Raw genomic sequence first — 14,204 nt, 5'->3', positions numbered from 1 at the left:
ACTCTGGTTAAGACCTGGTCAATGTTAATACAAATATTTTATTGTTTTTATTGTTTTTGATATATCATGATTACTATATAATATTCTGCCATGTTTATGTAAATTTCTAACATCTATTTCTTTTACTTAGGTGATTTAATCTGCATTTGTTCCCTGAATTAAAGGTATTTGATTTGTGAAGATGTGTTTTCTTAAGTAATAGGCATGCCAGCTAACTTTGCATCTTTGGCTAGTTTAATAAGTATACTCTCAACATAAATCCTGGGATCACAAATGAGAATAATAAATAAAGCAGGGCCCACAAAGCTGCTATGTATTTGTGAATAGTTAGTAGAAAGCCTTAATTTGCTTTTCAGGCAAATGAAGAATAGCAAACAAGTGAGAAAGTGCCATTTATAAAGAGAATACGGGGCTTGGAATATTTATTTATTCTTTTGCAATTAAGTTCTAAATAGCTGATGAAATGCCACTCCAGATCCCAAACAGAAAGCAACTTTAGTTGGATTTTCTCTGCCCCTCATCTTGAGCAAAAAACTTAACTTCTCAACCACTTGAAGACTCAAGGGGGGGAGAGGGGCGATTTTTCTTTCAAATATCTCTCTACAGCGTCATACCCTTTTTACCTCCCTGGAGCACACCTTTCCCCTTATATCCAACCAAGATACAGTACACGGAATCTGTTCAGTACCACAACTAATATTACTTTCCTCTTGGGCTTCAGGAAAAGCTATAGATGGATGAAGTGAGTTACTGGGGTACATTGCTTCATCAACTCAGAACAGCCTGAAAACAGTAACCCTTCTCTCCTAGGCCAGCTCAGTTCTTTTCATTTGATGCTCTCTCCTTGAGTCCAAACCATCGAAATCACTGCCTTTCTTCCTAGTTCAGACTGCTTCCATCCTCAAGCCGAGGGCAGATAAGCCCCCCCACCTTTTTTTTTTTTTTTTTTTTTTTTTTTTTTTTTAGAAAAATTTGTCCTTGAAGGCAGGGTCTTTTTCTGGCTGGATCAGTTTTGGGCTAAAGCTACAGTTCTTGTAGGCATCTGAGTATTAACCCTGTGTGAGGTCTTTGGGATTGAACCCACAGAAATCCCATGATCAACCTTCTTTCCTTTATTCTGGGTATGTGATATATGCAGAGATTGCCTGAGTTCAGCTTTTCATTATCAGCTGTTCCTACGTTTGTTCTTTCCCTTCTTTTCTCATGTTCTTTTTTACCATCCAGACCCACAGTTCCTTGAAAACCTTATTTCCTTGTAGCACCTTGTCTAATCCACACCGGGTCCCCTCTAAACATATAAACAAGTTCATCGACCCACCTCAGTAGTCCTCTCTTCCAGCATTCAGGGATACCATCACTTTGCTATCTCTCTACTTTTCTAATCGTATTATTAAATACAGTAAAATTGGGGCGCCTGGGTGGCTCAGTCAGTTAAATGTCCAATTTCAGCTCAGGTCATGATCTCTCATTTTGTGAGTTTGAGCCCGGTGTGGGGCTCTGTGCTTGGAGCCTGCTTCAGATTCTGTGTCTCCCTCTCTCCCTGCCCCTCACCTGCTCACACTCTGTCTCTCTCAAAAATAAATGAGCATTAAAAAAACTTAAAAAATAAATAAATACAGTAAAATAATAGCACATTTTCTTCAATTATACTTTCATCTGTCTCTGGACATAGATCCAATTTGGGGGATGAGGCCAAGAGTAATTTAGAGGCTATCTGATAAAATGCACCACAGCAAAAGAGACTAAGAATATACTTTAATGTCTATTTATTTTAATATTTTGTTATGGAACATGTTTGAAATATACCAAAGTAGAGGAATATTATATTGAACTCTCAGGTATCCATCACCCAACTTCTACAATTGTCATAGTCTGCTTATCTTTGTTATTTTTAATTTTTTAAATTTATTTTGTAAATGTTTATTTATTTTTGAGAGAGAGCGAGTGTATGTGCGTGAGTGGGGGAGGGTCAGAGAGAAAAGGAAACAGAGGATCTAAAGCAGACTGACAGCAGAGAGCCCCATGTGGGGCTCAAACTCAGAAACCATAAGATCATGACCTGAGCCCAAGTTAGGTGCTTAACCAACTGAGCCGTTCAGCTGGTTATTTTTAGAAGAAATGTTTTTGGTCACTATATTGTATTAATATTGCTTTCTCATGAATTATTATTCCCCATGACCAATCTGCTCTTTATTCTAAATCCAGTCCTGAAACCAAATTAAACACGGTTAAAAAAAAAAAAAATAAGGGTAGAAAAAGAAAAACGAACAAACTGAATATAGTTCTTCTAATTCCAGGAGTATCTCTTTTGTATTATCTTTACCATATAAGGCAAGTTATGACATAAAATGTCTTATAAATTCTCAATGGCTAAAGGGGATTCTAGACTATTGAAGTTACTTTTCTTTCACCACACTAGTGTTGTTATAATTATCCTACATTGTATTCTTCAGTGAACCTCTGGACAAAATTGAATCAGTTTCAATCCAGGCAGGTTGGGCCTGGGGATATCTGCAGCATCTACAAGAAGAGGAGAAGAAGCCTTCAAACAACTATAACAGTGAGGTCTGGTTTATATCACTTCTGGATAATCAAACAGTTTGACAAAGTTACAACAAAGAGTAGTTAGCCATGGTTGTGTTTCTAGATGAGGTGAATCAAGTGACAATTAGTGGAAACATGTTATGAGGATAATTTTCTTCATATCTTTATTGATGTCCTGGATAAAAGATTCAGAGCATATTGTCAGACTCACAGGGAGCTGAATTAAGTGGTTTGCTAATATCCTGGAATGGCGAGAGAAATGACTTGAAAGTTGATAAAATGTTAGTCTGAAAACAAAGTGTAAAATCAGAGATGACAAATACAAGGTGAGGTTTAACTTCAAAGAAATTCCCAAAAATTTATTTTGAAAGATAATCCTTCCACTCTACTTTTCATTTGACAGACTTGTACTAAAACAATTTTGTAGACAAAATTGAGGGATTTCAAAGATTAATGGCAAAATCAACAAAAGTAGAGAAAAATTCAGCCTACAAGAGGTTCCAGAGAGTTCCCTAGCTTCTTCCAGCATGTGAGGATACAATCGGAAGTCTGAGACATGGAAGACGGTCCTCACCAACCCTGCTGGCACTCTGAGCTCAGACTTCCATCCTCCAGAACTGTGAGAAATAAATTTCTGTTGTTTATAAGCCACCCAATCTGTGATATTTTGTTAGAGCAGACAAATGTACTATGACAAGGACAATGCTGAATGGTGTGTTTGCGTGTGCTTAAAAAGGGTTACAAAGAAGAGACTTAAAGAAGGACCCACTGTTTTGGGCCAAATTCCTTTTATCTTCAAAAAAACAACAAAAAAAGTAAAAAAACAAAAAAGTATTTTTCCTCGTTCTTTTTCCAAAGTGTGGCTTTCATGTGTACTTTTTAATAGAAAGGATTCTTTGGCAATGAAAAAGCTAGTCTTAATTGACTTCCCACTCTCCCCAGCAGCAAGTGACTTGCTGGTGACTAGGGCTGTAAAGGAACAGCTCCTCCTGGCAAGCACGGTCTTCGCCACCCACCCCCCCCCCCCCACTAAAATGTCATATATTCACATAGTGCAAAATTTTCAAAAAATGTAAAAAGGCATATAGTGAAAACTTGTCCTCTTGTCCCGTCCACCGTTTACACAGCTCTCTTTTGCACACACACACACAGCCATAATTAATTCTTATATATTCTTGACAGATTATTCTTAACAGATTTCTTTATGAATTGACCAGAAAATATCAATATATAGTTGTATTCTTCCTCTTTTTATAAAAAATAGCACATAATATACACTGGCTTATATCATTTTTTTCACATTTAAATATACATCTTAATGATCAATACCAGAGAGCTTCCTCAGTTTTTTAAACCACTGTGTAGTACTTCACTCTGTAAATGTTCAAGAACTTTTTAACTAGTCTCCTATTGATGGGCATGTGAGGTGTTTCCAGTTTTATATGTCAAGCAATACTGACCTAGATAACATTACACATAATGTCATTTCACATGTGGGCAAGTATATCTGCAGGATAAATTCCTGAAAATGTGATGTATGTGCAGTTTTAATAAACCTTGAAAATGTCTTTCCATCAGAGTTGTGCCACTTTCAATTCTCCCTAATGTATGAGGAGGGCTGTCTTCCTAAAAACAACAAAATGTGTTATCAAGCTCTTAGACCATTACCAAACTGGAAGCTGATATATCAGTGTAGTTTTAACATTTATTTCTCTTATTACCAGTGGACTTGATAATCTGTTTATGTTTATAAGCCATTTCGATTTTTTCTATGACATATATGTCATGTGACATATCTTTATGTGTATTCCTATTTTTCTAGTATGTGATTAGTCTTTTATTGGTTTCTAATAGCTCTTCATATGTTAGGGAGGTTGGTATTTGTCTATGACATAAGTTTCTCATTGTGTCATTTATCTTTTGACTTTGTTTATAGTTTCATATGTTGTTAAATTTATTTTATTTTATTTTATTTTATTTTATGGATTCTAGAGTTTGAGTCAGAAAAAATCTTCTCCACTGAAATGTTAGAAAGGAACTTCCTGTGCTTTCGTCTAATACTCACATGCTTTCATTATTTTGTATGTATATCTTCAATTCGTTTGAAATTTATCCTGGTTCTGCTACCTTGCTAGAGTATGGTATGACGTATGAGTCCAACATCTTTTCTTCAGATATTCTATCACCATTTATTGAAGTGTTTATCTTTTCTCCACTGATTTGAAATGCTATCTTTTTCATGTGGCGAATTGTAGTATGCATTTGGAATTATTCCTGGGCTTTGTATAATATTGTGTTGGTCAGTTTGTCTCTAATGATGAACTGATACCACTGTGATGTGTTCAGGTTTTATGCTTATGTTTTTGTAAGACATTTGATAATTTCCCCTCATTGCCCTTTCCCTCCCCCAGTTTTCCTTCCCATTTTTGATAATTTTTCCACAAAACGTCATGATCACTTTGCCTAGTTTCAAAAAACTCACTGTCAATATTTTGCTTTTTGTGCTCTTGTTGAAATTATAAATGAACTCAGAATTGACATTTTTTAATGTTAACACTACCAACTAGATACATCTTCACTCTGTACAGAATTTCTTGTGTGTCCTCCAGTAGGATTTTAACACTTCTTATTAAGTTTATTCCCCTGCCTTTAATCTTCTTTTCTTTTTAAAATGAGTACTTTCTTCCATTATATATTTATACTGTTTGTTGTTTTTATTTTGTATATTAATTTTGTGCCCCACTACTTTGCTAAATAGCTTTTCTAGTTGAGTCTCATGAGTTTTCCAGGTATATAATTATAATACCTTGCAGGAAGATTCATAATGGATGCTGATAAAATCTCAGAAAGGACAAATATAGATACATTATGGACTCTTGGGTACTCTAGACCAGACTAGGTAATGCCCAGTGTTCAAAAACTGTAGTATCATTTTAGAAGGGATGTATTGGAATGATGATTGTTTTAAAACAAATAATTCATTATGATCTTAATCCTAGTCATCATAATCGCCATCATACTTATATTTATAGAGAGCACTCTATTTTATTTTATCTATTTATTTATTTAAACGAATTTTTAAATTTTTATTTATTCTAGAGAAAGTGAGGACATGTGCACATGAGCAGGGATGGGCAGAGGGAGAGAGAGAATCTTAAGCAGGCTCCACGCTCAGCATGGAGCCTGACATAGGGCTCAATCCCATGACCTTGGGAGTATGACCTGAACCAAAATCAAGTCGGATGTTCAACTGACTGACCCACCCAGGCATGCCACAAGAGCACTCTATTTTTAAAAATTACTGATACATAGCTACCAATTTGTTACCACTATTGTTATTACCAAACATTTCAAAAATACCTCTAAGATATTCATATAAGTCTCATGGAGTTTAACTCGAATACAGTATCATAAAGAAAAAATCCAGTTGTGTATGCAAGCAACTACCCATCAGTCCTGAAGTGGGATTTATATTTAAGTAGCTTAAATGAGTTGCTTTGTGTTTATGATGGGCACAGCAAATCCTCCTTGCTGGTTGTTAAACCCTCCTCACCTAACAATGATCTTCTTTGTTGATCTTCAGGGCATGGTGTCTCATCTGTTTAGTTTGGCTTTTTATTTGACTTTCATTGACTTTGCAGCCAAGCCTGTTTTCTTTGTTTGATATGTTAGCTCAAATATGTAGGTGAACTCAGCCATTCAATGATAGGCATATAATTTTTAAAAATAACATATACTAGATTTTGATGAAAGAATATAATTTTCTCTTGCAAATGGAGAAGAAATGTTTGACTTTATTTTATTTTTTATTTTACAGACAGCATGCAAGTGGGGGAGAGTGGCAGAAGGAGGAAGAGAGAGAGAGAGAGGGGAGAGAGTGAATGAATCTGAAGCAGGCTCCACGTTCAGCTCGGAGCCTAGCACAGAGCCCAATGGCGCTCAGTCCCACGACTCTGGGATCATGACCTGAGCCAGAACCAAGAATCAGATGCTCAACCAACTGAGCCATCTAGGGGCCCCCAAATGTTTGACTTATGAATAATAACTTGCTGTCTTTTAGAGGACTTGTCCAACTGTCTTTTACTAGGAGACACAGATGTCTGGTTGCTGAATTTCTGTTAGCCTTTTTTCTATACACAGTTCTCAACCTTAGATTAGATAGAGACAACTTTACATCTTCTTTAAGCACTTCCTAAGGTATTAGCACCCTTTAGTGCTAGTTTCTGAGGAGCCACAGCTGCCACCCAAGTCTTAGTACTGAGCTAGCCACGGTCAGATGCAATGTGGTGTGTTGAAGAATCTTCTCATTTGAAGCACCTCACAAGTTGTGCCATATTTCCAACTACTAGGAAAAATGTAAACGTATCTATTGGGAAGTATGTCAATGAACACCAATGATGTATAAGAGAAAAACCAAAGATTGTGAACATGTACATATGTACCTGTGGGTACTGAAATCCTGATTTGGTCTAGTAAATTCAACTTCATTGCCTTCTTTCTGGTATGGTTGAATCTCAACATTTTACCTCTCTTCTACAAAATTCTCTTTAATAAAGCCAAGTTATAAAATGCTTTTAAAATCCTAAAGTTTTATATAAATTTTAGTTTTCTCTGAGACATTAATTCTGGTGTAAACCAGTGAAACTTACAATCAAATAATGTGAGGTATTCAAATCTTAAGGACTGCGTTGAGAGATGTTGACAATTAGAATATTCTCATCAGTAGGAGGTTTGTGTTGGCTCCAAATGTGGATTACTTATGTAAATGCCCCTTTGGAACCTCTGTTTATATGATAGAGACCTTAGGGGATGTTAGAAAGGGTGTTGTCTTGTTTTATAGACTTTCTGATTTGTTAACATACTTGAAGTTTCAATATTCAAAAGTCATTCACGTAACCTCTTTTTTTATTTTGAAAAGTTTCAGATACTTACTTACGAACGCTTCCCAAGAACATTTCGTTGTGTCTGGGGTGTACTATGACATTTACACTCTTTCACTTTCTTCTCTGGATTATTTTAGAACATAGGGCTTTTCAAACATTGTACCTCTTTCAAAGAAAGAAGACTCAGAGAAGAAGGGGCAGAACCAATCCCAGGTTTTTTCATTGACCAACAAAAGAGCAAAGGAAGGCACTCTTCTCCTATTTTCTTATTGACCAAGATAGGAGAATTTTTTAATACTAAGGGCCCTAATTTTATTTCTGGAATTATTTGATTATCTCAGTTTGCTGATGCTAATTGATATCAAATCAATAAGCAGGAACTTGAAACAATCTCCCATCCTTTTGTGCAGTGGGAGTGTGGGGCAGCTGGTGGATCACAGGAATAGGGTTGGGGAGTTGTTGTTGTTGTTATTGTTGTTCATTTGAGCAGTTTGTATTATGAAGATTATATATAAGTTTACCTTATTTCTGCATCTTCTCAACTGTTTTGTCTTATATTTACCCTTTACCTCTCCCACTTGACAAGATTTCGCTTTACATTCAAAGATCTTTTTGCTGTGTTTGTCCTGTTTTAGGCTAGTGGTGATCACCTTTTAGGGCTGGTGCTGCCCACTTGGACAGTTGTGTCATTGGCCTCTGTTGCACATGTTTGATGTAGATGACACATTTCTTTCTATAAACTTGGACTACTTTGCCAACTTGCTGACCTTTGTTATGTCCTCATACAACCTGAACTGTTTCATCCTTTCAGATGGACATGGATGGAACATTGTACTTCTGTCTCAGCTCTTTGGAAAGAGGGAGAGACACAATCTTCCTGCAAATGTGGGAAGGTGTATTGAAATGTCCTTTATGGTTCTTGCTCTGGTTAGAAGTCACAAAGGGATTGAATTTCATTTTGGCTGCTGTTGCTTCAGCAATGGCCATAAAAGAGAAAAGAAGATGGTTTTTAGAGCAGTTTCTCTAATATAATCTCTTGGTCTGCTCAAGTGTATGGTTCTGCCTTTCTAATCTCTGCTCAGCCTTTTGCCTGGCCTAGTCAGTGTTTTTCTTTTAAAAGCTAGGATGTATAATTTTACACATGTGGAATCCTAGTTAGGCATTAGGCACCTCTTTTATTTTTTTTAATTCTTTTAAGTTTATTTTATTTATTTCGAGAGTGAGAGAGAGAGTGCAAGCAGGGGAGGGGCAGAGAGAGGGGGAGAGAGAGAATCCCAAGCAGTAGAGCCCAATGCAGGGCTCCATCTTACTAACCATAAGATCATGACATGAGCCAGAATCAAGAGTCAGACGCTCAACTGACTGAGCTACCCAGGTGCCCTTAGTTGCCCCCTTTTAAATGAATGTTTGATTTCATCTTTTCTATTACTGTTGTTGTTGTTGTTGTTGTTGTTGTTGTTGTTGTTTTAAGTTTAAAGAGGCATGTTTTAAGTCATATCAGAGAGACGTGCAGCTCAGGCTGCACCCTGAGCAGGTAATGCTTGAGCAGAGACTTGAAGGAGGTGGGAGAGTGAGTTTTGTGGATACCTAAAGGAAGAGGGGGTGGCAGGTATGTTATCCTGAAACAGGGAGGCCAGTGTATCTGGAATGCAGTAGGACACGTACCTAGACAGACAGCAGAAGCTGAATCATGTGGGACCCTGTAGGCTACATGTGAGAACTTTGGGTGTCACTGAATAAAAGTGGAGCCATGAGAGGGGGTTTGAACAGAGAAATGACATGATGTGACTAATATTTAAAAAAGAAGCACTCAGGCTACTCTACTAAGAGAAGACTATTAGATGGATGAGGGCCTAGGCTGGGGAAACCAGTGACAAGACTTCTTTAGTGAATTGTAATGGCCTGGACCAGAATAGTAGGCAGCAAAGGAAGTGGTGAGAAATGACTGGAATCTGGATATATTTTGCATATAGGGCTGACATAACTTTTTGAAGGATTTTTGTAAGGTGTGGGAAAAAAAGAGGTGAGTAAAAGATGGCTCCAAAGTTTTGGGCCCAAGAAACTGGAGTTTCTGAGAGAACAAGACTGGAATATGAACAATTATTTGGAGTTGGGGTGAAGATGGCGATCCAAAGTTTGGATTTGGATATGTTAATTTTGAGATTAAAAATGTCTACTAGACTTAAAAGTAGAAAGGTTCATTAGGCCTACAAAGTCATGAGACTGGCTGGGAACTACCAGGGAAAGAAGATGGATACACACACAAGAGACTAAGTCCTGGGTCCCTCTTGCATTAAGAGGTGCTGGAGATGAGGAGAAACTGTCTGATTTGTTGCTCACAGTGAAAGTTGTAGAGGAGTACATTTTGAGGAAATTTATATTCACCTTACTTCCCAATTCAAACCCTAAGAAATTGGGGTATTTGCTTCCCAGATGTAACAAATATTGCATATCTGTTGCTTAAGAAGCATAGAACTCTAGAAATGTTCAGAATTTGTACAGAAAGTAGACAAAGTCATTTCCACATTGGAGACACTAAAACCTCTAAAAAAATAGTATAGAGCTAGCATCAGTAAATTTAGAAATGGCTTATAAATGTATCAAATGTAGGTAAGTGGAGTAATAGGCAGAGCTGGGAAGTGATAGCCAGTGTTTTTAAGAAGAAAAGCCATGTGGTTAGTTTAGAAATGGTTCATGAAAGAGGTGAGCCTTGATCCAAATTTAGGAAGGAGAGAGCATGGATTTGTAGAAAGGAGAGAATTTCAAAATTGAGACAGGCCCATTAGCCACTGGATTAGTAGGACTAGTTTTTGATGAATGAGTCATTTCTTCTTTATTGTATCACTCAGGATCTTAAGAACAGATGGCTCACCCAAAAAGAGCAATTTAGGAGAATATAATTAATGAACTATTTATAAAATTATAAGCAGGGTTAAATCAATAGGAAGGGCCAGGCTAGATTCTGTAGGTCCAGGGAACAGGCAAGGCAACTATGGTTGTAATTATAGGACAGGACCAGCTGACAGGGGCTGTGGTCTTCAGTGAAGGACCACAGGCACTGCCAACCTGTAATGTGGCTTGGAGAGAAGTAGTGGAATAAATACCCAACTTCAATGTCCTTCCATTGTCTGATATCCTGTTGGAGCCTCTCGTTAGCAAGTTTCAGCAAAAACTAAAGGGCAAGCAAGTCTAGTGATGTGTTCCATACAAATCAGCCGCTTAGGGTACAGATCAGGTGGGGAGGGATGGGAAATGGATCCAAAGGACACACTGAGGCCATTCAGTACCCGTGTCTCCATAAAAAAGTTTATAAGACTTTGCGAAAAGTCAAAGAATTGTGAGAATTTCAGCATCGGAAGACCTTTGAACAATTGTAACTTGAGTAGTATACTCCCAATCTCCAATGTTAATTCTTTTTTTAAAAAAAAGTCATTCACCTTTTTTCCCCTTCCTTTTTTTGGGGGGGAGGGGAGCATTATTGTTTTGTTTGTTTTGTTTTGGCAAAGTTCTGCCCAAATTTGTTGTTCAATATTTATAAAGACCTTGACTTGCCTCTTCCTATTTAAGAATAATATGCTTTTCAACTGGGTACCAGGTTTTAAGTAAACAAGATCTTGGTTGGCTGTGCACTGTGCAGATAGTTTATGTCTTCAATATTGATACCCTAGCTTAACTTTTCTTCCTATTAGTTGTAATTGGATAACTTGTCACCAGATACAGGGAGTTAAAAGTCTCATGCAAGCAAAATAGTCACTCTGGAAATTGTCATTTTCCCCCTTCCATACGTTTCTTGTTGACTCCAATATTTACAACCATTCTCCTTATGACTTTAAAACCTTCTTACCATAGACATCTAGTGAACATATTTAGTCCAACTATGTAAGTACAGTTAGTAAGATGAGGTAGAGGCTAAAGAAAACATATCACAAAATTATAATGTTAAGGATGTGTACACTTATCTTGAAAATTATCTTAGAACAAACTTAATAATCTATTAGGAATATACATATCACTTGCAAATATCCATTATTTTCTCCCACAAGCATGTAGCTTTTGTTAAGGAGGGCTAACTCTCCCCTAATATCGATTTGCTCCTTCTTTCTTTAGTATTAGAATTCTCAACGTTTAGCTGAGCACATGGCTGGCTAGATAAAGACTACATTTCCCAGCTACTCTTACTGCCATGTTTGGCCATATATTTTAGGATCTGGCCAATGATACGTAAGTAGAATCCAGCCACACTAGCAAGAGCTACAAAAGCCATTTTAGACTGGAGATGAAAGCCCTGTCTTGAGAATGGCAGAATGACAGTGTAGAAAGTGCCTAGGTCCTCAAGACTGAAGACCTGCCATATGACCCCTCGACTGCTTGTAGTCCAGCTCTTATATGAGAAAGAAATCAATGGCTGTTTGTTTGAGCTATTGTTCTTTTGGCCTTTGTGACAGCAGACAGACTTGTGTCCCAGTTTACGCATGGCCCTTCTAATAGAGGCTAGTGTGCTAAAGTGCAATAATAGTTGTCCTTTATTATCTGTTGATAGAGAACATACATAATGACAAAGAGGTGTTATAAATACAGGAAGATTTTAAATGGATTTTTATTTAATTAATCACAGCAATGTATATTTGAAAAACAATAGTACTTGCCTAGCCGAAATATATTGCTTAGTCACTCTACTGATAATGCTTGGACTGGCATATATATTTAAGGACTCTCTGTCAGATCCCTTCCCCAAACTACTTTTTGAAATCCATGGACTGGGGCGCCTGGGTGGCGCAGTCGATTAAGCGTCCGACTTCAGCCAGGTCACGATCTCGCGGTCCGTGAGTTCGAGCCCCGCGTCAGGCTCTGGGCTGATGGCTCAGAGCCTGGAGCCTGTTTCCGATTCTGTGTCTCCCTCTCTCTCTGCCCCTCCCCCGTTCATGCTCTGTCTCTCTCTGTCCCAAAAATAAATAAACGTTGAAATCCATGGACTTAAGCCTTAGAGTTAAAAATGAGGTTAACAGAATAGGATCCAGCTCAGAAGATGCAAATAAAATCTGAAATGCCTGGTCAACTATGCAGCTGTTGATTATAACAGGTAAATGAAGAGAGTTGAGGCCCAGAGGGCCCAGCATCTAGTGGACATTGTAGGAACTTCCCCAGTATCACTTTGCCACTTTCCCATCACATAGCAGCCATCCTGCTTAGAAGAGTGTACTGTGTTGAATAGTGTCCCCCCAAATTCATGTTCACTTGGAACCTGTGAATGTATCCTTACTTGGAAATAGGGTCTTTGTTAATACAATCAAGTTAAGATGAAGTCATGCTGGATTGAGGTGGGCCTTCATCCAGTGCCTGGCATCCTTATAAGAAGAGGGACATTTAGACATGGACACATGGACGATCATCATGGGAAGATCGAGGCCAAGATTGGAATTATGTTACTATAAACCAAGGAACACCAAGGATGGCCGGCAACTACCAGAAGCTACAAGAGGCAAGGAGAGATCCTTCCCTATAGACTCTGGAGGGAACATGGCTCAGCCAACACCTTGATTCCAGAAATATAAGAGAATGAGTTTTTATTGTTCTAAGGCACTCACTTTGTGGTACTTTGTCATGGAAGCCCTAGGAAACTAATATAGTGGGGTTGATAATGCCCTCAGCTATAGGCTGAGGTTATAGTCAAAATGTTTCACGTCAGGGTTGATCCATCTAAACAGAAGAGATGCCTGCTGCATTGCCGGAGCAGGGACCAAATGGATCCTTCCTATGTAGATGTTAACTTTTAGTTGCTGGATAAAGGTAAGTCAGGAGGATTCCAGGATGGATTGCTGTGCAGTGAGGAACATGTAGGGGGACACAGAGCATGGGCTACTTATCATCTGGTTTAGAAGCATTTCAATATTTAAAAAAAGCTATGGAGTTATGTCAGCGTGTGCTAAACATATGCCTTTGTTGGTTTAAACTAATACATCTTGCCTTCCTGCTACTACAGATGATTCAAGAGTGGCCCAAATTGGATCAATCAGAATAAAGCTCAGGACTTTCATTTTCTGGGTGGGGAAGAACACACTCCCTCTTGGGAGATGTGAGTGGGAAAGAAGGTGACCCTGGTTGCTGTGAGCTAAAATTGTGCAACCTGGAAAGAAATTGGTCTCAGGACAGAACCAATAATCAAAGAAGGGAAGAACTGAGACAACTAACTGCAGCCAAATCATCTGTAGCTCTGGTCATTTGCACCTGAGTCTCTCCCATCCTCTGGACTGTTAGTTACATGAGCCAATAAATTCTCTTTATTGTTTATGCAAGTTTGGGTTGGGTGTTCTGTCGTTTATAACTAGAAGCATCCTAATTGATACGGTCCCTGTGACTTTCTTAGCAGATATTTATCAGGTCCTTTTCTCCGAAACATTTTATTTTGATGTCTGCTAGTATAATTATTTTGTAATTACCTTTTATGTTTGTGTTCTGTTAGTAAATGAAACGCCAGCCAAGCTTCAAGGAAATAGGATTTTGCTGAAAGACTACTATCATCAATTTTATACTGAATCCTTATTTTAGAATACAACCTAAACTCAAACAGACACACATGCACACGTGCAGGCAAGCATGTACACACACACACACACACACACACACACACACACATCTGCAATTTCTCCCACTGCATTCCTTGCCATACATAATAAAAACTAACTTGTATTATAGATGCTATTGATGGGCAAAATGGCACAAACAAACGGGAGAGGATATGTAATCTATTGGGGATAGTGGAAAAATAAAGGAAAGTAT

General features: G+C 37.9%; 1 long non-coding RNA gene and 1 pseudogene across 1 annotated transcript; one reads left to right on the top strand and one right to left on the bottom strand.

Annotated features, from left to right (window-relative positions):
* The first annotated feature begins 2,040 nt into the window (after positions 1-2,040).
* Positions 2,041-4,121, top strand: LOC123598911. Its single transcript, XR_006712875.1, has 2 exons — positions 2,041-2,565; positions 2,948-4,121. It is a non-coding gene; the product is annotated as an uncharacterized LOC123598911 (long non-coding RNA).
* Positions 4,122-7,570: 3,449 nt separating this feature from the next.
* LOC123598905 lies at positions 7,571-8,489 on the bottom strand (annotated as a pseudogene).
* Positions 8,490-14,204: the final 5,715 nt, after the last annotated feature.

This window comes from Leopardus geoffroyi, chromosome C1, assembly GCF_018350155.1.
Source record: "Leopardus geoffroyi isolate Oge1 chromosome C1, O.geoffroyi_Oge1_pat1.0, whole genome shotgun sequence".
In the NCBI taxonomy this organism is placed as follows: domain Eukaryota; kingdom Metazoa; phylum Chordata; class Mammalia; order Carnivora; family Felidae; genus Leopardus; species Leopardus geoffroyi.
The sequence above is the reverse complement of the archived record's forward strand: the minus strand, read 5'-3'. Positions and strand labels throughout refer to the sequence as shown.